This window comes from Protopterus annectens, chromosome 9.part0, assembly GCF_019279795.1.
Source record: "Protopterus annectens isolate FY-2018-M chromosome 9.part0, PAN1.0, whole genome shotgun sequence".
NCBI lineage: Eukaryota > Metazoa > Chordata > Ceratodontiformes > Protopteridae > Protopterus > Protopterus annectens.
Window position 1 is genome coordinate 1,251,759,106 of NC_056743.1, and position 25,159 is coordinate 1,251,784,264.

Genomic DNA, 25,159 nt, shown 5'->3' on the forward strand with positions numbered 1-25,159 from the left:
GAAGTAAGCCCTTTTTTGGGAGAAGGGCCTTCCATTATTAAGCACAACAATTTAAGAAAGGATGCTTCCACAGCTTGATCTACTAATATGAGAGGAGTACTTCTGCTTTAGGGAGTTATTTAAAAGAGGTATATTCACTGTTTAAGCTGGTCATTTGACAGGGATGCTTTCTGATTAAGATTCAACAGGGGACGTGTTTCTGTGTAATCTGAGGTGAGAGTTGTGCTTTGCTCAATTTGTTAGGAGTTATATTATTTATATGATGTTCTGTGAATATTCTGGAAATGTATGCTGCGTGTCTGAGTAAGTGATGGAGAACTTGTTTTATGTGCCCTCAACAAGTATGTGAATGTTATATTTTTCACTTGGCTAGCACATATGCATGCAGCCAGTACTCTGTCTGCTTTAGGTTAGCAATGTTGGAGTTTATACCCTTTAATGGAGTTATGCATTAACATGCTATGCAAAACTTGTATGCTATCCAGACCCAAGTTACTGATTTTAGATCATCTGACATGGGGCCCCTTGAACTCATTCCGCTTTTGTTGCTGATGCCACTTCATAGCAGTTGTGTACATTTCAGTGTCTTTCAGGGATGCAAGATTGTATACGTGCTTCACTGTTTTGTAAGAGTAAAGTCAGTGGCCTTTTGACTGGTTCATAGGGGTTTAAAGTTTGTTTTGTCCTCTTATAAATTATGCACATACACTTTGTCACCTTCCCATGTTTTTGGCCTGTATAGAAAGGTGCAACATAAATGTAACATTGAAAAATAAGAGTGGTGTGCCCTTTGAGTCCATGAGCTGTGTGTCTTTTGTGCAAGAATAGTGATGGGGGATATAATGCCCCTTCCCATGTTAGTGATGTGCAAGTCTTAGGGAAAGAGAGAGAGGTGTGTGCGCGCGCGTGTGTGTGTGTTATAAATGTTGTACTTAATCTTGCCCTTGCAGCCTGTGTTGTGGCTGTAAACAGTCTAAGAAGGCTCAGTTCACTTAGTTACAAAATAAAAATGCCTCGTTTTCCATAGCTGCATCACAAGTGTTAGGGTGATTTATCTTCAGATGGGTCTGTAGAGTGAAATGCATGTAGCCTCAAAATATATTCTTGATGCCAGAAGATTAAATTCTTTGTTTATCAATGTAAGAAGAGCTTGCTGTTAGACACTGATACTGTTGCAGGAATATGTTATTTGTGTGGATCACGGCTGTAAAAGAGGTCCTTGTTGGTTTCAGAGAGTTTGTTCTTCGCACATGTCTGATATTTGCAGTGGTCCAGCCTTTCAGTTATGTGACACAAACAGGCTGGTTCTTAAACTGACACCTAACTGGGTTAATATTGTGGGAAGGCTGCATTTGACGTGTGGTTTCAGTTAAAGATGACTGCATTGTCTGGACTAGTCAGCAGTGTTACAACAGAAATGTTTTTGAATAAGTTAACTAAATGGGTTGATAACATTTCTATTTTGTGTGGCAGTTAGCACAGAGAATTAAGGCTCTAAGCTTTTAATGAATTGTTCCCCATAGTCAAAGGTACAAAGTTCAATTCCTTCTACCCCCATTTGACTTCTCTGTGACTGGGCAAGTAACGCAACCAGAAAGTGCTCCTGCATCACCCCTTAACAGGGACAGTTGTGTCCAGTGTGCTTACCTAGTTAAATGAATAACATAAACAAAAAAATAAAAAAAACAATCTCTGCTTAGATCAGTGATGTTGCAGCTTTATATTTTTTGAAAAAGGTAATTTGAAAAGGCATTTAGCTCCTTTCTGAGTAAGACCAAGGAGGGATGCCAAGAGGGCATAGATACAGGGAAGAAAATTAATAGTTGTTACTCAAACTTTGATTAAAATCAGCAAAGAATCAAAATACATAAATGTGTAAGTAATATATAGTACAGTTCATTTAAAACATGTAACAAATGCGAATGGTTTCTGTTGAATCAAAACAAGCTAGAAAATTAATGAACAGTTTATTGGACAAGTTATTGCATGGCATTGTAGCAGAATGGAATCCAAGCAACTTAGAGAGAGGACACAAATTAATGTTTAGTTGTTTCTTTATCATCAGTAAACATCCCTAGGTTTTGTGGAAAGCATTCATTTGTCCGATTACCTGTTTACCTGTCTAATACAGTTCAGGGCTCTGGAGATCCAGTGCCTTTCCTTATACTGTTGGGGTACAAACAGCCCCCCTGCACTCAAACTTTCATGCAGTTCCCCTAGTATGTCTAGTGAATGTGGGATGACCGAAATCCATACAGACACTGAGAGGACAAGCAAGCAACACATAGAAGGAACCCAAGCCTAGAACTAAACTGGAAAACCACATGCTGTGAAACAGAAAAGCTAACTACTGTTCCACCCTAAGTGGGATCATATGTGTTTCAGTTCTTCAGAGGAAAACTTATCAACAAGAAAGTTAGCATTCAGTGATGAAATATTTTTGTATGTTTACCAAGACACAAACCAAATTTGATTACACCTGTCTTACTTGTATCATTGAATGCACACACACACACACACACACACACACACACACACACACACACACACACACACACACACACACACACACACACACACACACTGTTGTTGACATAAATTGAATGCACATGCCCATTTTTGTTCAAATATTTTTATTAAATTTAAACACGTGTATATTACAAACAGTCTAATGTAAGTTTAAATGAATAACTATATACAGTATATACAATTGGCCAACTATGAAAAAAATTTTCATGTAGAAAGAGGCAGTAGATCTTTTCATATATCAAATAAACAGAGTACCATTTTAAACACCATTATTAAAAAAAACTCTAACAACACAAAGTAACAAGTTTAACCCAAGTATTAAAATCAAGTGGCAGTTCTGAAATATAGAAAAAAACTCTCCATAAATATTAACAATTATGTTACACATTTCTAATTTAATATATTTTGACATCAGTGCTAGCTTACAGAGTAACGTGCAGCAACAGTCAAGTGCACTCTGTTAACTCATAGTAACAGTGCCTACAGTCAATAAATACAAACAGAAATGCTCAAAAATAACTGCATGTTACATAAACACAGTATATTCTTCAGACATATTCCTCCATGGCTTCACTTTGTTGCTGAATTGATCATTTCCTCCACTGAACCCCTTTGTTTTTAGTTTCATTTCAACAACAGCACTTCATTCCACCAAAGTGCTGACTCCTTTGGGGTGCAGTTTGAGTTCTAAGTCAAGGGGAAACAAGTGATAGTGCGGGAGCCATTTTTTTCTAAGTGAGTGACTTTGATGGGAAAAGTCCAAATGCCCTAGAGACTGATTGGTGGCATGTCACAGCAATGTGCCTTCCTCAGAGAAAGATGGTGGAGTAAATACCCTAGAGACTGATTGGTGGCATGTCACGAGACTGATTGGTGGCATGTCACAGCAATGTGCCTTCCTCAGAGAAAGATGGTGGAGTAAATACCCTAGAGACTGATTGGTGGCATGTCATAGCAATGTGCTGTGTTCAGAGAAAGATGGAGGAGTTAAGGGAGGATGAAGACAAACTGGAATTGGATCAATATTTGGATGTAGTCTGTTGGGAGTTAAAAATGATAAATAGATGAAGTAGTTGTCTGTTGGGAGTTAAAACGATAAATAGATGGAGTAGTTGGCTGTAGATTCGGGGAAGAGCATTTTAAGCATCCAGGTTGATGAGAGCAGTCCATAGCATCACGTCCTAGACCACTGTACTAAGCTGTCTATGTACATCATTTTCAGTCAAGGATTTTCTAATGACTTGTGGAACAAAGCAGTACAATGCTATAAGCTTAGTAGGTGGGTGTCATCGTGGACTACAATACTGAGCTTACTGTCTAGTCAAGCATAGTCCTATGTGAAGAACTTCTTCTTTCGGCTTTTCCTGGTTAGGGGTCGCCAGAGTGGATCACCTGTCCGCTCATGATTGGCAGTGGAGTTTTATGGTGTTGAGTTGCCAGCCCGGCGCCCAACCTTCCGCAGAAGGCGCACACAAGCACTCATGCTTAGGGCCAATTTAGAGTGTCCAATCCACCTACAGCATGTCTTTGGGATGTGGGAGGAAACTGGAGCACCCGGAGGAAACCTACACGACCACAGGGAGGACATGCAGACTCTGCACAGAAGGCACCCCAGCTGAGGATCGAACCTGAGAACCCCTTGCTGTGAGGCAGCAACGCTAACCACTGCACCACCACACCCGCCCTCCTATATGAAGAACTAAAGGTCTTTAAAAACAACTCCATTAAAAGTGACAGAAGTAAATGGGGAAGTAGATGCTTTGTCTGATCTGATTCTGCTTTTAAAGAACACAGGCACCAGTTTCATTTTTTCTGTTTAGTGTTCTGTCTAAGTGCAGTTTAAGTTCCTCTGGAGATAATATTCTACAATGTTGATGGACATCAGATGAGTGAATGTAGATGAAGTGGTTCTGTAAATGTCGATATGTGCTCAGGATGCAGATGGAAGGCAGTTGAAAAAAATAAATAATACTAAGGTATTCTGGATGAACTCTGTTGGCTCCAATTTAGACATGCAAAATGAGGTGATGAAGTGTTTCTACTCAGGACATAAAATGTTTATCCTGTGAAGAATGAATGCGTTCATGCCATACCTGGTCCTGGGAACTGGTATCTCTTTATTTTGTTTATTTATTTATTTATTATTTTTTGGTAGATGAATGGAATATTGAGCTGAAATTGCTGGCTATACAGACAAGTACCCTTTAAGTAATGTTTTCCATTTGTGTCCGGGAAATACAAACTCACTTATATGTACTGTGACAGTGGTGCTAGAATAATGCTAAAGTTAATTAGATTGGAATGTTGCAAGGAATCTGGGATGAGAGGAAGCAGAAAGTCTGAACTTGAAGAGAAACTGTTTATTGTACAGTTACTCAGACACCAGGTGAGAGCTGGGAATGTGCTCCCTGTCATTTGTGATCTAGGGGCTCTGTTTTGTGAAGTGGATTGACTTCAGCTCTCATCCATTGTTGAGGAGCATCACTGAGTTCACTGGCAAGGTTGTGAGTGGGTAACTGGTAGAAGGTATTCATTATAAATGTATTTTGCTACCAATGCTTGACATATGCTTGGGGGGAGGAGGGATGTTAATAAGGGCTTAAATGTGAACACAGATGTTTTGCTACTGTACAAAGTCTAATAGCTTATATGGTCTGTTCAGTAGATGTAGCTTTTGTCTGTCAGCTACAAGCCCTCTTTCAATTAACTTTTAAGCTCTTAAACTGTATTCAAACTGTATTTAAACAGAAGTGTCTCTTAAACAGTTCAAATGCCTTATTCTGTCTATTCCCTCCGCATCTTATTTAAATCCCTCCAAAAAGCTGTAGTTAAGAGTTGCTTTTGGTAACCTATTTCATTCATTCTCCGCTGCCTCTTTTAAGAAAAGTTTTACTCATATCAACTTTTATTACAGTGATTTACCAAAAAGCACTTTGCAAAACAGTTTAATAAGCAAATTTTAAACAAAACTAGGCAGAAAAAAGCAAATAAAACCCTTGCTTCCTTTCAAGCTGCATTCTTCTCAGTACAAATGTGTATCCATTTCACTCTCACACCTTTCCCTATTCACTGTTCTAATAAGGAAAAAAAACACTTTATCGTACATAGCCTGTCTCATAAGTCAAACCCTCCATTCTTAAATACACACACACACACACACACACACACACACACACACACACACACACACACACACACACGTGTGTGTGTGTGTGTGTGTGTGTGTGTATATATATATATATATATAATGTATATATATATATATATATATATATATATATAAAAATATAAATATAAATAAACTCCCATCTTTCACTGAAGTAATGTTTAGTTGAGTGCCTCCTGTGGTAATATGCTTCTTTTGCCAACTTGGAATTTTGCCATTCAGTGCTAGTGTCAAGTTTATTTTAACAGTGCATTGAATTGGGAGTTTCACTTTTGTCACAGTTGTGGAGTTATTACTTAACAGTAAAGGTATGTACAAGCAAAGCTGTTGCAAGGCATGAATCCAGTGTACAAATGCCTTATAAAGTTGGTGTGAGGTAATATATGTACACACACACACACACACACACACACACACACACACACACACACACACACACACACACAAAATATATCTGTGTTATATGTGTGTATATACAGTTGTGTGCGTGTGTGCATGTGCATCTGTATGATTTTTGCTGTCCACATAATCCTGTATATCTTGTTTCCTTTGTCCTGTAAGACCTGTGGAACTGGAAGCATAACTAAATTTGATTTCGTCAAGGTCTTAGAGAGACCCAAGATTTCTGGTCCTCTAAAGTAAAGTACAATTCAGTATATCAGTATAGCTGGTGTCAAAAATGTGGACTAAAACTAAATGCCGTGAAATGTATAACAGTATCCTTCAGCAAGCAAGAAGTCCCTTGTAATTTTACATTGACAATACATTTCTGAAAATCGATCCAGTAGTTAGGGACCTGGGAATCTATGTAGACAATGAACTGTCCTTCAATAATCATGTATCCACTATTGTAAGAGAATCCTTTTTCTTGCACAGCTTATTACTAAGGATATGGCATCCAGATATAGGGATATAATCATTCACTATACTCCGCATTCATCAGGCTAATCATGGAGTATAATGCCCCCTTCGGTATGTATGCGTCCAACCATTTGACAACATTGTGAACGTCTACAGAGCTTTCTTACTATGAAAACCAAAGGCCTAGATCATAACTATATAGACCATCTCAAAGGATTGTCCGTCTTCCCACTGTCACACAGGCTACTGAGGGACGATCTCTGCCTCACATAAAGAGCCTCAACAGACCTTATCCTGTCAGGCCTATTCCAATGGGAGCATAAACACATATTCAACAGATCTCAAACTGTTGTGCAACAGAAATAGAACATGTTGATGGTATAGATATGTATCACAAGAATGCTACTACTATGAAATTGCCTTTCGCTCCACATAAAGCAAAGGACTTCTCTTACACTATTCATGTGTGAGCTTGATAAATAGATGGGTAATTACAAATTCATTCTTGGTTTTAACACCCTTGTGCCTCATTGATAGGGGCAACATGCAAATATTCTGCTCATCTGTGTTGTTTTAATAATTAAAATATAACGGTTACAAACTTAATGGGAATATATGGCTAGTCTTCTAAAGATCCTCATGGATCAACAGCCTAATAAGTATCTATGAACCTGTTACCTTTTGCTACTTTTTGTGTTTTCATTTTGCCTTTCAGAGTTCAGTTTTGGGGTAGTTGCTTTATTGGTAACCATTTGAAATTTTGGGACCCACTAGAGAGAGTCCAGAAATACAGAGACTGAATAGCTGAAAGATCAGACTTGTATATCTTAAATCTGAGATGCCATTTCTCGGAATATTCCTTTTTTCTCCAAGGTATGGTGATCTTGGAATTAGTATATACAAGTTCAGGGGTGGGGGGTGCAGGGGAGCTTGCCCCTCTGCAAAAAGAAATTTAAAACAATTTTCACGATTCACTCTTCTCCTTTTTCCTTTTTTTGTCTTGTCGAAGTTTGGCATTTTCAGTGGTGACATTTCAGTAGAGAGCCGTTTTATTTGTGTCCTTTTGTTCCTCGGTACTTTGAAAGTCTCCCCCCAAGTAGTGCACTTTTTGAACTGTTACTGCCCAAAGATATCACTTGACACTTTGAAGCATTAAACCTTAGCTTTAATTTGTCTCTATCCTTGTAGTTTAATAATTTCCTTTCCTGTCGTTGTAGTTTAATAATTTCTTTTTCACTCATTTACTGATCGGGATAATGATACACCATGATCATGTCTTTATAATCCCTCTGTATTTTTTGCAGGGCTGCTATTAATGCTGTAGCCAAGAGGAGAAAAGAAGAGAGATAGGGTATTGGGACTAGCTGTTAGTATTGTAAGAGTAGAAGATGGAAATAATTTCCTGAGAGAATGGGTAGAAATAAGTAATGGCACTGAGGTTGTGAAACATTCACATATGGACAGAAACACAAAATGACCACTTTCTTTGGTTTGGTTGTATTATAGATCAGCGGTCCCCAACCACTGGGCCGTGGAACACTTGGTACCAGGCCGTCAGGTAAGTGAATGCCTGTATGAGTGTGTTTGTGTCTGCGTGTGTGAGTGAATGCGTGCATGAAAGCAAAAGAGTGTGTGTGTGTGTGTGTGTGTGTGTGTGTGTGTGTGTGTGTGTGTGTGTGTGTGTGTCGTAAGAGTGAGAGCGATGTGTGAATGAATGCAGGTATGAATGAGGAAGTGACTGTGTGTGTGTATGTGTGAGATCGGGAGAGTGAGAACGATGTATGAATGAATGTGTAAGTGGGTGTGTGGCGTGTGAGTGTGACAGACAGTGAGAGCGATGTATGAATGAATGTGCAAGTGGGTGTATGGCATGTGGGTGTGACAGAGTGATGTGTGAATGAATGCAGGTATGAATGAGGAAGTGACTGTGTGTGTGAGATCAGGAGAGTGAGAGCGATGTGTTTGTGTGAGATCAGGAGAGTGAAAGCGATGTGTGAGTGAATGCAGGTATGAAGGAGGAACTGACTGTGTGTGAGAGATCGGAAAAAGAGTGATGGTGATATGTGTGACTGAATGCGTGCATGAATGCAAAAGACACTTTATCTGTGTGTGTGTGTGTGTGTGTGTGTGTGTGTGTGTGTGTGTGTGTGCGCGTGCATTTGTGTGTGTGGTATGGACGAAAGGTACACAAAGCTCATTGCTGCTGCCTCCAGAGATCACTGTCACTCTTCACTTTCTCTCTGTGTGTCTCACACACACACACACACACACACACACACACACACACACACACACACACACACACACCATACCTCTCAACCTCTTAGTAGTGCAGAAAATCTGGACAAAGCCTAACAGAATGGGGGGGGGGATAGGGACAGATTTTAAATATCGCTCTTATAACCATAAAAAGTTGCTAGAATAACATGATTTGTCTTATGCATTTTTCTGAAGGATATGAGGTCTGAAATACAAATGTCTATCATTACTTAATGACTTCAGTCCTCAGATCATCCCAGTGATTTGCCAGAAAATCACAAAGGTTATGAGAATCAGACCAAAACTCAGAGAGAAAAATCAGGACATTCTGTGAAAATCTGTACAGTTGAGAGGTATGAATACCTCTCAGCCTCTTAACGTAGAACAAAAAATCTGGACAAAGCCAAAAATAATGGGGGGACAAAGGCCCAAAACAGGGACCCTTTTAAGTACTCCTCTTACAAACTTCGAAAGTTGATAGAAATACAGGTTTTGCATTAGCATGAATTTTCTGAAGGGTATGAAATATGAAACTCAACTGTCTGTCATTATTTTCTGATTTCAGCCTCAATGATCTGCCAGTGATTTGCCAGAAAACAACAATTTTATGAGAAAAAGACCAAAACGTATGAGGCAAAAATCTGGACATTCTGTGAAAATCTGTACAGTTGAGAGGTATGCTGGACAGAGCCAAATAGGGACAGATGTTAAATATTGCTCTTATAAACATAAAATCAGTAAGGTTGCCATTAGGTTGACTTACCTCTCAACCATAGTAGATCAGTGTTATGTTAAGCAGAATTGTACACTTATTTATTTATTTATTTATTTATTTTTGGTAATTATTGCCAACTGTCTTTTTATTGTACTTTGGAGCTTTTCTCCCCGGGTCTGGCCTCCTCTTTAAACAAATGTCAAATAAATAAATAAATGCTTTATTATGCACGCCTCGAGATGGCCGGTCCATGGAAAATTGTCTTACATTGATACCAGTCCTTGGTGCAAAAAAGGTTAGAGACCACTGTTATAGATTGTTCAGAGACTTTGTCTGCTGATGTTGTAAGAAACATAGTGGTTTACATAGACCTTAACGGACAAGATAAAAATGGTGACTCTATACTGTTCCTAATACTGGAACTTGACTTTGCCCTCTAGTCCTCCGCATTAATTCTGCAGCAGGACAGAAAAATCAGCAGTGTGCTTCTGACTTCATGCTGTGCCTAACTCTGTGGTAAAGCAAAACTTTGAAGTTGTAAGCACTAGTGCCTGTAGTTCCTTCACTCATCCCATTTTTAATAGCTGAAAGTACACTGCATGCTACAAAAAAAGCCTGCTCTGTGCCTTATGCATATTATATCTGTCCCTGCAGGTAAACAAAGGAGTTTTATTTCCACTGCTTTTATCTCTTTGCCTCTTGCAATCAAAAACAGCAGTGAGTGAAGATACCCGTACTATCCCATACTGCAGTTACCCATCTCAGTAAACCAAGATCATCAATCCTTGTCTTTTTTAGTCTGTTAGTCTGTTCTCTTCTGTTAGCTCTGAGTATATCCCAATAACAGGAAACATGCGGCATTCTGTGGTGAATGAAAGGCAGACAACTGAACTCTGTTGCCAGCCAGTGTTTGCCTTAATGTTAGGGATGGTTGGTGTATGCCAATAGTTTTCTTTTCCTTGTCTGCGTGTGTTGTACACACTGAACTCCCAGGGTAGTGTGTGTGAGTCAGAAGAAAAGCAGTTCTGATTTTTGGCAGCTGTCCAGAATACTTTGAGCCATTACTGCATTTCTATGCATGCTGATTCAAAGGCAGTTTCACACTGAAAAGGCATTTCTTTTACATTAAGCTTAATGGGCTACTAAGCAGCTGTGTCTGCAGTGCCAGACTAACCCAGATCCCTGTTTTTCTGACCTTGAGGTAAAAAAAAAATCGTCTGCTGATATGAGCACATATTTTTCTTACATTCATTACAGTGTGGTTTGCATACAGTTTAGCTAACAGAGATGGTCTTATGAAGTTAATGGCCTACATCCAAGGGACACTCAGATTTATTTTTCAGACTGGAGAAAATGTCTGTGATGCTAGAGAAAGTCTCATACACTTTTTTGATAATTGGTGATTGCTAACATTAATTTTTGCTAAAACTAACCCAGGCAGATGGACCCTCACTAACACTTCTTATCAAAAGAGTAGGATAACAGGTAGATCTAGTAACACTTCTGTAGCTTGATGTGTACAGGAACAGGACACATTTAGTAAATATGTTTAGACTGCTGAGGTCTTTGACTAGCTAGTCCTGATGCGTATGTGCTGCAAAGATTATTATGATCTGTCTTTCATGTGTTTTTTTTTGTTCACATTCCTTTCTCTGTTATCCATTTTCTTTAGGTGTTCCCTGCAGCTGTCTCATTTCTCATCTTGGAATATACTATACATTCAAGTTTATAATGTATGAGATAGATATAAGGGAACTCTTATGTGGCGTGAGAGAAAAATATTTTGGTTTAGATTCAGAGACTGTTACTAGGCTAACGACCTGAGGGGGGCTTTTTTAAGCTTAGCCATGTTTTCCCGAAAGAGTAATTATGTCCTGTAGCCAAACAGGACATTGAGGGTCAGGCATTTATAAACTACCTCTGTCCATAAGGGACATGGGTGCCAGGCCTAGTATAAATTTCCTATTCCCCATCCACTTGTCTAGGTTGTGCTTAAACAGGGTAATAGATGAACTCATCTTCACATGGATGGGAAGACTGTTCCATAGGAAGGGCAGTCTTTGGGACACATCTTTCTCTCCACCATGTTCTTTTTAGAAGGGCATGCAACTTATTTAAATAATGAGAAAAGTAGTTGTACCAAATGATCCTTATCAGCTGAGCTGTGTTAAAACATGTTTTTTTCAACACTTGTCCCCTAATAGGGATACTATGCACACCCAAAGTGTACATTAGATTGCTATCCTTGTCCTTACAAATAGTTAGCACCTTTGTGAAGCTGTTACCATTGTCGTCTCTTGGACGGAAGCTGTTTTCTTCTTTCTGTCCTACAATGTGCTGCAGTGATCTTTAGTGTGATGCTTACAGAGTTTGTCAGTATGTCCGCAGGGGGCTGGATATTTTACTACATCTCCTTGGACCATCATTGGTGGTCTTCTAAGTAACATTACAGCAGTGCAGCTCACTGCTGTCTATCCACCCCAGATGGACTTTGATACTCACTTTAAGATGCATTTGTTAGTTACACAAGCAGAACACAGGGCTAACGTTTGCCAGGTGGAATGGCTCTATCTTTTGACCCTTGTCATATTTTTATGTATTATTTACCTGTGATTTGATAACGAACTTTTTTTGTGGAGGACATGGAAGGATAAACATTTCAAAACATGTGTACAAATGGAATAACATGTCAGTATAAGGTTGTTTTACAAATCCACTTAGCTGAAATTTTTGAAGTTTCTATAGAAACACATTATCTGTAGTATGATCCCTGTTATTCTCATTAGGGGTGGTGTACAAGTACTGACCATGGGATGGGTAAGGCAAATCCAACATCAAATGGGACCAAAAGGAACTTTGCTATGTTTAAAATGGCCCTATGAACATATGCACACATCACTGAAGCCAGATTTAGAGATCCCAGCCCCCCAAAAAACATATAATTTTGTAGGGTTACAGGGAGGTACAAGTCTTTATTTAAGAATCTGATGGCAGACCCTGAACTTAGATCCCTGGATGCAGCACAGTGGGATAAATTGGCACCAAGATTTAATACATTCTTTAATGATAGGGAGAACAAAAATAAAATGTATGTACCACCAACAACTTTGGTATGAAGACTATTAAATGCCAAATGCATATATTCCGGTATCCAGGAGGAAATCTTCCAACAAAGGAAGGTGATGTTCAATGACCTGACAAACAAGCCTCCTGTGGAAAGCCCGAGAATGACAACTCATACAGTCATGAATGTGGGGGAACGTCCTCCAGTGTGACTTTGATAACACTGGAGGTACAGTTACAGGCACTATTATATGTAATTCTGCTCGACTAAGGACTCGTTCCTTACCCAATGATATCAAGGGGCCACTATTAAATTATCTGTTTTGTTATTTTAGACTCATTTCCAAGAAGTCTTTAAGAGATTGAAGGAGAAGGGAAAACATTCTTTTCCTCAGACAGTGGGTTTTCCTACAATTTTCTGAATGTAATCATAGATTATCATGTCAAATATAAATAATCCAAGGGAGACCAGTTCAAGCAGAATGAGCTTTTAGTAAAAAGCAAAGAAGAGGCGGATGAAGCCATTGCAGGCAGCATAGTAAGGAAAACTAAAATCCCCAACAGCCAGAAAGATACTAACAAGTTTTGAATACTTCACCCCCTCCTCTTTTTGTTGTAGAACATGGTGGGAATGAGACAATCCCATTTCATTGATCTTGGAGTAAAACGGATAATTGCCTTTGCCTATGTAATAAAAATTCAATCCTTCTCTTCTCTCCTTGGAATGCCTTCATCCTTATAGACAGGATTGGATTAGCCTTTCAGATGCTATAGTGTATGTTGTAGGCCAGAGACAAAAAAATAATCCCCAATATCAAAACAAGGAAGAAGTTTCCACTCAACACTCTTCGTAGCCCAAAAAGGGATGATCTGTGCAGACCTGGTTTGAACCTTAACATCCTAAACAAGTTTGTGAACTTTCTCCTTCTTTTGGCTTTTCCCGGTTATGGGTCGCCACAGTGGATCATCTGTCTGCTCATCACATTAAAAAAAAATAAAAAATCAGATGTCTTGTGGACCTTCCTTCTGCTCATTTAGGATTGCAGTCCCTTCATCTTCTTATTCAGGATGTCTTAATGGTTACCTTGTTTATGGAGGCCTATTTTCATATTCCCATGCACAGAAAGCACATGAAGTATTTTTTACGAAATGCTACAAGATGCTTAGCCCTGTTTTTTGCCCACTTCAAGACCAAATGGATTCACGTGTATCCCTACTTGGACAACTGCTTGATACAAGTAACTTACAAGAAGGGTGGAGCTCCAAAGCTCCCTGCAGTATAACATCCAGTGACTATACAATATGGACATCTCCCTCAGTCTGCATAAATCCAGCTTAATGCTGGCCTGCACAAAGACCTTGTGCAGAACAGGACTGCAAGAATGGCAGTCTAATCCTGCCACAGTACAGGGTGTTACTACTATTCAGTTACTTTGGTTATCTGGTCGAGAAGAATTATGTGCAAGCCGGAGGATTTCTAAACGCACTAAATTACATGCCTGCTATCCAAAAAATGGGTGCACTCATCTGCAAACCTAGTTTAGGGATGCAATTTCTGGTCCAACAGGGCTCTCAGAGGCTGACTGTGGATGCTTCTGACTTTGTTAGGGGATCACAAGATGGAACCTAAGGGACTAGGGGAGGTGGACTGCCCAGCATAAGGGCAAGTGCAGAAATGTGAAGGAGATAGTAACACTAATCTTTGCATCTTATATCTTTAAATCGGTGTGGCAAACAGGAACCCTGATGGTGGTGACAGACAACTTCAAGGTGATGTGATGCACAAACAGAGGGGGAACCCACTCTTACCAACAGTGTTTCTTTAGCAGGATGGCTTTGGAAGTACCCTCATGCAAATGTCTTCACGTGTTGGCCACAAGTGTACCCTCAAGCTAGAACTCCCTAGAGGATCATCTGAGATATTTGCCTGTGAAAGTGAACACAAGTTTCAATATTAGACTGTGTTAGAATGCAGTGACTTTGTAAAGAAGAGCAAATGACAGTAGATTTTCCCCATAATAAGAGCAAAACTGACCGTACTATTACAGCTCTGCCTGTTTATTTTCAAGGTAGAGACAGAAGTATGATAGATAAACAGAGATAGATAGACTGATGGATGGCTAATTATATATACAAGCAGACAGAAAGATGGATGTATAGATAGATGGACAGAGACTGATAGACAGGTAGAAAGATAAGTAGACAAATAGGCAGATAGATTGATAGACAGGAAAGACAGACAGATAGGTAGATGGGTAGATAGTTGGATAGATCACTAGAAAAGATAGTATGTAGTGGGGCTTCAGACACCAGTGGTCTAAGAAAAGCCAAAGCCAGGATTTCAGCTTGATTTTAACTGTTTCAAAATACAGGAACAATAAGAAAAACACATAGTAAACACAAGACGCTTGTTTATAGTACTGAATGACTGACATTGATTAGGCTAGAGATGAGACAACAGAGAAAGTACAGGTAGATGTGCAGGACAAAACTGCTGCAGTAATGTACCCTTTTTGTTTTATTGCTCTGATACCAATGTGGAGCATAGGTGCACAATGTAATTTAAATGGGTTGGTGTTTACAGTGAAGGTCAAGGTCAAAAATTGACTGGATTTTATTCTTTCTGATTTCTTCTGTATGTATTCTATTTGCTGCATTTGGCCTCAGCACAATCAGAATTTCCTAAGGTACAAGTCATCCCTCGTCAGTGATCATTGATCTCGATGCACTTGTACGTTTTGGTACTATGAAGCAGTATAAAGTCAATTTCCCCTTGCCCCTCTTTTATCCCTTACCTTAGTCTCAGAAGTCTTGTGTGGTAATTGTCGTGGAAACATGCAGGATAGTCAACATTTTTATAATAGGGACTTGAATTTAGTGATGCAGTGAAACTGTTTAGCTTTTCTGTGTGAACATTAATTTGCTAAAGGTACTTAAAACCTAGGAACTACATGGAAAAAAAGAGATAAAATGAACCCCAGTGAGATAAAGTGCAATAAAATACAGCAGACACTGGATAAGAGATGATGAATAACTCAGATGCACACCCCTACTCCATGTCACTAAGCAATAAGTACTATCTGAAGGGATTTTACTCCACCCTACATTCCTTGAAGAGAGCCTCGACCTAGAGTGTACATTTCGCTCCCGGCCACCAAATAAACCCCTTGTGATCTCTTTGCAGAGGCCATGTACACATGTCAGAGTTACTACATTGAAAAGTAAGCGGTAGACTTAATGCTTTAGTAACAACCATCATCCATTTATTTTGCCTTGTTTGCACATTTTTAGGCATAAAGGTGATCTGTGCACCCTTATTACTTGGTATAAGTGCTATGCATTTAAATAGGAGTAGTAGACCTTATTCGTCTGTTGTATCAGACTAGTGTATACTCTGCCTGTGAGTATTGCACATTTAAACTGGAGTGTTAAGATAATAATCCGGTATTACAAGTTTAAATACAAACAGGATAGACATGCTCTGAGGGAGTTTTAGTCAGCAGTAGCAGATCACAAGAATATTTCATGAAATAAGGCAGAGGTAATCCATTCCAGATTTTTCGCCTGTGTTCATCTGGGGATATCAGCACTGAAACAATTTTCTAATTTGTGTGTGTTATGGATTGTGCATATATGTATGGACATTGCTGCTTCTTTGTTCCTATCACACTAGTTGTGCTGTCTATAAATCAGTTTCATTGCAATTGGCAAAAGATGTTTTCTAACACAGGAATACATTTCCTTTAGCAAAGGATTGTTTTTTTTATTTCCTGTTCAGTATAATTGTTTTATTGCTCTTGCAAAAGGATGAATGCGTGCTTCACTTTTCTGCAAGCAGAAAGCTCAAAGCGACATAGGGTGTTCTGAGTTGAAATTTTAATCATGTTGTCCAACAATGAAAAAAGTTTGTAAAAACTTCCTGTGCAATAGATAGTCTGGATCTGTGCAGACTATCTCCCTTACCATACACAAGCTACAAATTTTTACAATACTTTAAATAAATCTGTATGCTGATGTTATAAAAAGGTGGAGAAACAAGATGCATTAGTCAGTCTCTGATTACCCCGTTTCTCTATTTCAGGGCTGCAGGGGAGATGCAGCCTGATGTTCTTCGTGTTTCACTGTTGCAGTCATCACATTTGGGTTATCCCTACCAGGGTAGCCCTCAGTCGACCTGAATACCAGAGGCTTAGTATTTCTGCGTCAGTTGCTGCCGCTGTAGGACTGATGTCATGTCATCAGTAACAGAGAGGGGTTGCGGACCTACTGCTGACCCTGAGTTTTTTTCTCAAGGTCCTAAAGGAATTAAAGCAACTTCTGCTAAGAATCCCACCCCATCAGATAGGGATTCCCGATCACTAGACAGATGGGGTAAAAAAGTATAGACCTCTGCTACTCTTGCTATTAGAGCACTAAATTGCCAGTTCCATATGCTAAAATTTCAGCAACACACCATGGAACTCCTCAAAGAAAAAAATATTATCTTTTCCTGCTTGTGCAGAAACTAAAGATTTACAAGACTTAATGCATTCTGAAAGTCAAGTAACTAACAACACCTTACACTGTGGTTTTGACACCCTAGAAGCATCTTGCAGGACAGCAGTCACTGGTTCTGTCTTTAGAAGGCATGCTTGGCTTAAGGAACAGCCTTTGCCAGACTATGTCAAATCCAAATTATTGGATGCACCCTTGCACAAAGACAACTTATTTGGCACCAAGACAGAGGCGGTCTGAAAAAAGATGGAAGAAAAAGCTAAATCTATGCAAACAGTTAAGGATTTCCTGCAGGTCCAGCCTCCCAGGTTCAGTAGGCATTGCACCTCCAAGCACTGGTCCTTTCCTGCCCCCTCCAGGTCAGTTCATCTCAGACCCCGGGGAAGCAGACCCCACAGTCAACAGCCACAGGGAATGCAGAGGTCAAAGCAATGGAGTTCCTCCACTTCAAAACCAGGGAGTGCTAAGCCACCCCCTTATGGTAAGAACTCACAATGACTCTCCACTTCCACCCCTTCTCTCTGCCCACCTGTACTTGCCCCAGGAGGAAACTCTCCTTCCACGCAAGCACCTGGGCCACCATTACCAACGACCACTGGGTCCTCAACATAGTGTTCCAGGGATACAAATTTTCTTTCCACACTCTTCCAACCCCAAAAGGGTTCCCAGATCTTCCGCCAAACCAGTGGGCAGAGGCCAAAAAGCAAGTCCTTTCCCTGCTCTCTATGAGGGCAATAGAACCCGTTCCTGCAGAACAAATAGGCCAAGGTTTCTACTCCAGGCTCTTCCTGGTACCCAGAAAAGAGGGCACCTGGCACCCCATCCTCAGTCTATCCATTCTAAACACCTTCCTGGTGATTCCAAAATTCAAATGCTCACCCTCCAACAACTACTACCCATGCTCTCCAAGAATGCTTGGTAGCCACCCTAGACCTAAAAGAGGCCTACCTCCACATCCCTATCAGGGGAATCATGCAGGAAATATCTGTGTTTCAGGGAAGGATCTTTGCACTTTCAGTTCTCTGCGCTTCCCTTTGGCTTATCCACTGCTCCCAGAGTTTTCACAAAATGTCTGGCTCTCACTGTTGCTTTTTGCAGACAAAGAAATATTCAAATTTATCCATACTTAGACGACTGCCTAATTCAGGCAGACAGTCAGGAAAAGCTGCTCAAGCACCTGCCCTTTGTAAAGGCCCTACTGACAGGGACGTCAGGAGGCATACTCATTGTACGCATTTCAGTACAGTGTTTGTGTGGAGGGGTAGCACAAGGCAGGCACTATGATCCAGGGGAAAAGCTAAAGAAGAGTCTTCTCCTTTAAGGAAAGCCATGCGTGCGCAGCACATAAGCTAACGCGAATGTAAACTTATTTCCCACTCTCGCGTGGAATTTAAAATAGCCGTTAGTTTAGTAATCTGCTATGAATCGTAAAGGCAAATGGGACGGGACAGAATTCTCCTGAAATTATGCAGGATGTTCCAGAGCCACTTCGTGACTTTCATGTTACTTAGGTGAGTAGATTCCCTGATCAGAATTGCTGCACTAAATTAAGAGTTTTCAGATGGATTTATTTTATGTTAAAGGGACTATGACTTGATATGCTATGCATGTATCTATTTAGGAGGTTCACAGTTGGTATCTCAATTATATGTGGTTATTAGGCTACAGGAGAATATTCGGTCAGGCTAAAGATTTGTATGCTAAGTGATGGCAAGAGTTCCCCTGTAATGAACACAATGCTGTTATGATTTAGAAGTGCCATTAATTACCAACCGACTTAGAGCTTAACAATGTTCACTGGCAGTGTGCACCATATAAGTTGACTTGTGATTAACAAATTGTATATACAAGTGCAGATTCTAACGATTAAATATTACTCTCACTTTTAGAAAACATACCTAGTGTAGTTTCAGTCTTTTTGTAGGTTCTCCTAATTTCAGAAGAGGAAAGCAGCTGTTTGATTGGAAAGCAGCTGTTGGGCTTCCGACTGACTGTAGTTTTTCACAGGCTGGTTAAAAGTTAGGTAGTTGGCACAGGATCTCAGGGGTCTCACTTTTTACAATTGGCATGCACACTGCAGGATGAACATGCTGAGGGGGAGGCAGATGGCATATGACCTGTGTAGCTTTCCTGTTTCCATGACCATGCATCCTATAACCATGACCAAAACAGTAACTAGGCAGTTTAAGGCCTAGACATTGTTTTAGAGATGTATAGTACTTGTGCTAATAATGAACTGACTTCTTTCTTTAAAAGTGTTTGCAAAATAGAATTTTCATTATGTTTTATCTAGCCACACATTTAATAAAATACTAATGTGTGTGTGGTGTGGTCGCTTATCGAGGGACACTAGTTGTTATTTGTCCCATTTCTGTTGTAGTGCATCCTATCAAAAAGAGAAGCATTGGTGCTTAATGTTTTTGCCTTATAGACCCAAAATCTAGGGATTATAAATTATTGTCTGTGTAGAACTTGTGTGTTTTTCCCATGCCTCTAGGGATTTTTATTTATCAATTGATTGTGTGATTAACTTTTTTGTGTGTGTTCCAGTTTTCTCCTGAATTACAGTGGTTAAAGTAGTGACAGAAAAATATGTATTAAATTTACTGTTAACCCTTTTGGCTCAGTCACGGTTGAAAAGTGCCTGCAGTAGAACAGTTTGCTTTCCCAATTAACAAATAAATTAATTAAGAAGGTTGAATAGTACCAGTGGTGTAAACTTCTTGATAAGGACCCAAATTAAAGTGAAGAGTTAAGCTACAGATTTTGTTGTAAACTTCAGTCTATAACTCCTTTTCTGGGTCTAAATTAATGATTTAATATGCAAGAGATTTAAATATTTACTGAACTTGAAGGCTACCTTCTTACTTCAAAACATATGTGGTAAGCAGAATGCAAATACATATGTACAGCACAAAACACCCTCACTACACTAGCATTTGCACCGGTAAAGAAAACAATGCCTAAGTCTACCAGACTAAGGACAAGGTATCAGATGTAGAAGATTAAAGATATGATATAAATTAAGATTAAAGGTATGGTATCCAGATCCATTGAAATTATATTCCAACTATACTCAGCCCTCATTAGACCAGTAGTCAAGTACATGTGCCATTTGGCATGTACATGACTAGGCACTTACAGCAGCTGGAGTGACCTCAGAGGTTCCTCACAAAGAAAATACAGGGCATAAACAACATGTCCTGTGCGCTTAGACAAAGTCCTGCCCTTTTACTCTGTCTCCTACACACTGTTAAATGGTGACCTATCTCTGACCTTCAAGGCACTTACAATCCCGCCCTGATGAAGCTGCTACACATCCACAAGTCAAACAGCATGAGCGTCACCTGATCTAGGGATCTAAACTTAGTCAGTGACTCAAATAAAACATGTTAGAGACAGATACGTGTCTCAGAGATTGTCCTTTCTTTGGAAGAGGCTTCCTATTCGCATTACGCAGAGCCCTTCCCTGGCCCACTTCAAATACATTTTGGATCAATGGATGGGGAATCACAAATTCACACCTGGGGTAGTGCTTATGTCCCTTATGAACAGGGGTCATCTGTAAGATACTCAAGGCATAAACACAAACGCATGCCATCCTCTTGCCCCTAGGGGGCCATATATTGGGTAAAATCAAGTTATACTGCATAGGTTTCAAAAGGCTGTTAAGCTGTTAGCCTAGTAATTCCCTATGAACCCTATTTAAAATCTATCCTTATCACACCTCTCGACTGTCCAGATTTTCACAGAATGTTCAGATTTTGCCTCATATTTTTGTTCCATTTCTCCTAAAATTGGTGATTTTCCAAATTACTGGCTAACCATTAAGGATTGAAGTGAGAAAATAAATGCAGACATTTGAGTTTCAAACTCAGTATCCTTCACAAAAGTCATGCTAATGCAAAACCTGTAAGTATATCAACTTTCTAAGTCTGTAAGGGCAATATTTAAAAAAGTTTCCCTAGTTTTGGGCCTTTGTTCCCCCATTACTACTGGTTTTGTCCAGATTTCTTGCTTGAGGTGGTTGAGAGGCATGATCCTATTTTGGGCTATTGTATGTCCATTTATTTCAGACATTGTCCAGACTTCTTGCACTAAGAGACTGAGACATATGTGTACCTCTCAACTGTCCAGATTTTTGAAGAATGTCCTGATTTTTGCCTCATATTTTTGGCCTGTTTCTCAATATCTGTGGTTTTCTGGCAAATCATTTGAGGACTGAAATAACTAAATATCATTCATTTGAGTTTTAGACTTCATTTCCTTTAGAAAATGCATGCTAAGACAAACGCTGTTATTCTAGCAACTTTCTAAGACTGTAAGAGCAATATTTAAAATCTGTCCCCATTTTGGGGCCTTTGTCATCCCATTATTTTAGGATTTGTCCAGATTTCTTATGCTAAGAGGTGAGAGGTATGGTGTGTAATGCTCTAGTTTAGGGGAGGGCAGGTTAGTCAATTAACTTGATCAGGTTTAACCCTGTAACTTGGTTACAGGAGACAAGAGTCTGAATCCTCTATAGCAACTACAAAACTGCCGACGGACTTGTGAGTTTGAGTTTCAATACATTTTCAGAGAACTAAGTTTTTCAAGGGAATGAGTTTCATTTCATTATCATGGAATTGTGAGTTTCAAGGGAAGATAAGTTTACTTGTTGCTCATGCTAAGTCTGTTTTCAATATGCAACTAACTGTTTTGTTTAGCAAATGGCACTCACTGTTTGTGCTGTAGAATCAGAAAGCAGTGTTAGCAGCATAATTGCCTTTGGTGCCGAAGGCTGTGGATTCTACTTCCACACCATATAGATGGAGTGCTGATGTGCCATTCTGATTGCTGATTATTTGGTGCATTTTAAGGGGGGATAGGAGTTCTGCACTCCTGAGTGTGTCCTCCTTTGTATGAGATGCATAGTAACTATGCACTTGTCACTTTGTCAGTCATTCCCTATTGCGATATTACCACCTTATCAATTTTTTTTAATGTTCCATAGGCAATTCTTCAAGGGCAGCAGGCACTGAATTTGCAGATGAAACACTGAAATGTAAAGTTGTTTGCCAGTAGCAACCTCCTTATTTGTTACAGATCTCTCTAATGTGGAATTATTCTGATGATTTTTTTAATTCTGTAGACATTATGTTTATTGAGTAATATTGGTGGATTGTAAAGACTGACATTTGAGTGGCCTTTTATGGTTGAAATTTTCTGAAATGGATAGTTTTTTCATTATTGGTTTATATGTTTTGTTTCATTGCTTACTAGAAGAATGTTCATAACTACAAATTTAAAATGCAATTCTAATAAATGGTGCTGTGTTTACACAAGGAATATAATTTAATAAATCAGGAAGCTGAATCAAAGAACACATGTGCATGGCCCTATAAATGTATGGAAGGAGCCTATGGTTTGAAAACAGCTCAAAGGTAAACCTAATCCTCCACTGGCCAGATGCATTTTCTTTTAATATGGGTTTTCATGCCATTTCAATGAATGTGAGTTGCAAGGGCATAGAAGTTTGCTGCTCATGCTAAGCGCTTGTGCTATTTTATTTCAATATCTGTAATCACTGTAGAAGTAAATAAGAGGTTCCTTTACTTAAAATACAAGACTAGTAAGGCTTATGGTCTGTAGTTATCCAGGTCCATAGAAGGCCAAACCTTGTGTTGAGGATTAACTGTTGCAGTCCTCCATTCACTAAGCATGAAGCCAGTTAGAAGGCTAATGCTGAGCAGTGATTTTAGAGCATTTGATAGCTCATATGTCATGCTATCCAAGAAGTACCCCAGGGTATTATCAGGGCCCACTGATGTAGTATTCCTTGCTTTAAAGAGTGCATTGAAGACTTGTTTACTAGTGATCGCCAGAAGAGTTATGGTCGGGGGTGTCTCCTGAGAGGTATTGAGGGAAAGAAGAGGTGAAATTGGGATTACATTTATCAGTCAACAGGTTTGCTATATCCTCCGATTCCTTTTAGGTGGTTCCATTTAAAATTTGTTCAGTACAGTGTTGTGTTACCTTTGAGGCTGCAGACAAAGCTGATGAAGACCTTGTGGTTATCCTTTGTCTTTGAAGATATTTCTGCCTCAAATTTGGCTTTGATGGGCTTGATAATTTAGTTTCAGTGGTTTCTCACCTTGCTAGGTATTGCACTTCCTATTTTGGACATAATTGTCCTCCTTTTGTAATACAACTTGTTGATATTGGGATTCCACCAGGGTGGCTTGTTACTCGAGTTAGTTCTCTGCTAATTCCTTGTGGGTACAGCTGTTTACATGATGGTATATGGTTTCTGTAAACAATTTCAAACTGGTAGCGTAGCAGAGTTCACATGGTTTGGGGGGATGAACATTTTTACCATGGTAGGAGCTTTGATTTGGAATAATTCTTAAATGTTTGAGAGTTAGATGACATCCACTTGTGACAAGTGTTTGGACAGGTACATACCAGAAGGGGCATTACACTCAGTGATTGACCTAATGAGTGCCAAGTAGAGGGAAACAATTATGTGCCTGAATATGAATGCTATACCTTTAGATATAAGCTGTACAATGACAAAGAACTTCCTTACAATAGTGAATATGTGGTGATCAAGGGACAGATCATTGTTCTCATAAGCTCCCATATGAGACTAATTAGGCTTATGTGTATAGAATTGCCAGGGACACTGAAGTCTCTGTTGCAGTCTTTCATTCATCCAGCACGAAACCTAATTTTAGATATGTACTGAATAGCCTTTGTAGGGGTTTAACATATCAGGTTCAGGTGAACCGGTAGGCAGCCTGGTATGTTGTCCAGTCCCAACAGACATTATTTTCTTGGCCTTAGGTAGTAACTTCAAAAATTGTTGAGAGATTTGAGGGGGTTACAGATGCAGGTATTTGATGTGAGAATATTGGAAGATTGGGGGGGATGAAGTTCAATCTGAATTAGTTGGCCAGTGGATTGGCTATATCCTCCGGTCCAAGTATGTGATATCATTTGTTATCAGCTCACTGTAGTGCCAGTCATTGAGATTTCTAGCACAGTTAAAAAAAATACTATGTGGCTATCTTTCACCTGGGTTTATATTTTACATCACATTAGGCTTTGGTTGATGTAATCACAGTTCTGAGTTCCTTGTTTAGTTTAGCAAAAATGTTTTTGGCTTTCTGAGAGTTACATTTATTTTTGCATGCAATGAATATTTTTTTCTTTTATTATGCTTCCCATAGGGCTTTATTTTTGAATTTAGTGTTGTGTTAATTTCTGAGGAGGGGGATGTGTCTATGCAGCTATTTAAATATACAGCTTGGCAGTAAATTATTCTGTACAGTAGAAGTTTGAAACAGGCTTAGTAGAGGGACCCCATCCCCAACTAATGCTCTTTACTCAGCATAGTCAGAAATCAGCACTACTCAGATATGTGCACACAAGATCACTTATACTAGCTTACAAGGGAGCTGAGAATGGTGTGGTATTTTTTCTTTAACATTTTTCACAATGAAACATGAGTGTCTTCATTTGTTCTTTCAGCGTGTAACAGCATAGGGCTATACATAAAGTGACTATGTTTTAATTTTGTGGGAGGATAGGGAGGCAGCCTGCATTTGCAGATATGCTTTTTGTCTTTAGAAGCTGTTGTCTTCTTAGCATATTGGGTGGTATTGTGTCAGCTCTGAACATTATGCTTTAGAAAAAAAAATCTTTGTTGAATTTCTTTTCATTTCTTTCCAATAATTTTGCTCAGACTATCACTGGATCATAAGACTAGAAACAACTCCAAAAAAGTGCCTTAGAGCATGTACAGTTCCATTGGTTCTGGGGCCTAGGGTAATTTTCTTGCTTTAACCAATTTCCTTTCAGCAAAGGCTTGAGATTCATATGTAGGGTAGTAAGGATGTAACTTTTAACAGCTTTAGTTTTTGCTTGATTGACTCCCATGGGTACACATCTTCATTTATTGTCAGTGGCAGTATGACAGGGCCCAGCTAAAATGTATTTGTTGTTGGGGAATGTAAGGTTTACTACTCCAAAAGGCTTAGTGTGAGTGTAGGCCGTAGGATTGAATAGCCATTGCCAGGTGACCCATGCGG

General features: G+C 39.4%; 1 protein-coding gene across 1 annotated transcript in view; it reads left to right on the plus strand.

The window, feature by feature from the left end:
• Positions 1–25,159, plus strand: part of LOC122811974 (protein phosphatase Slingshot homolog 3-like) — a 1,030,454-nt gene that overhangs the window by 318,982 nt on the left and 686,313 nt on the right. The gene's annotated exons all lie outside the window — the stretch shown is intronic.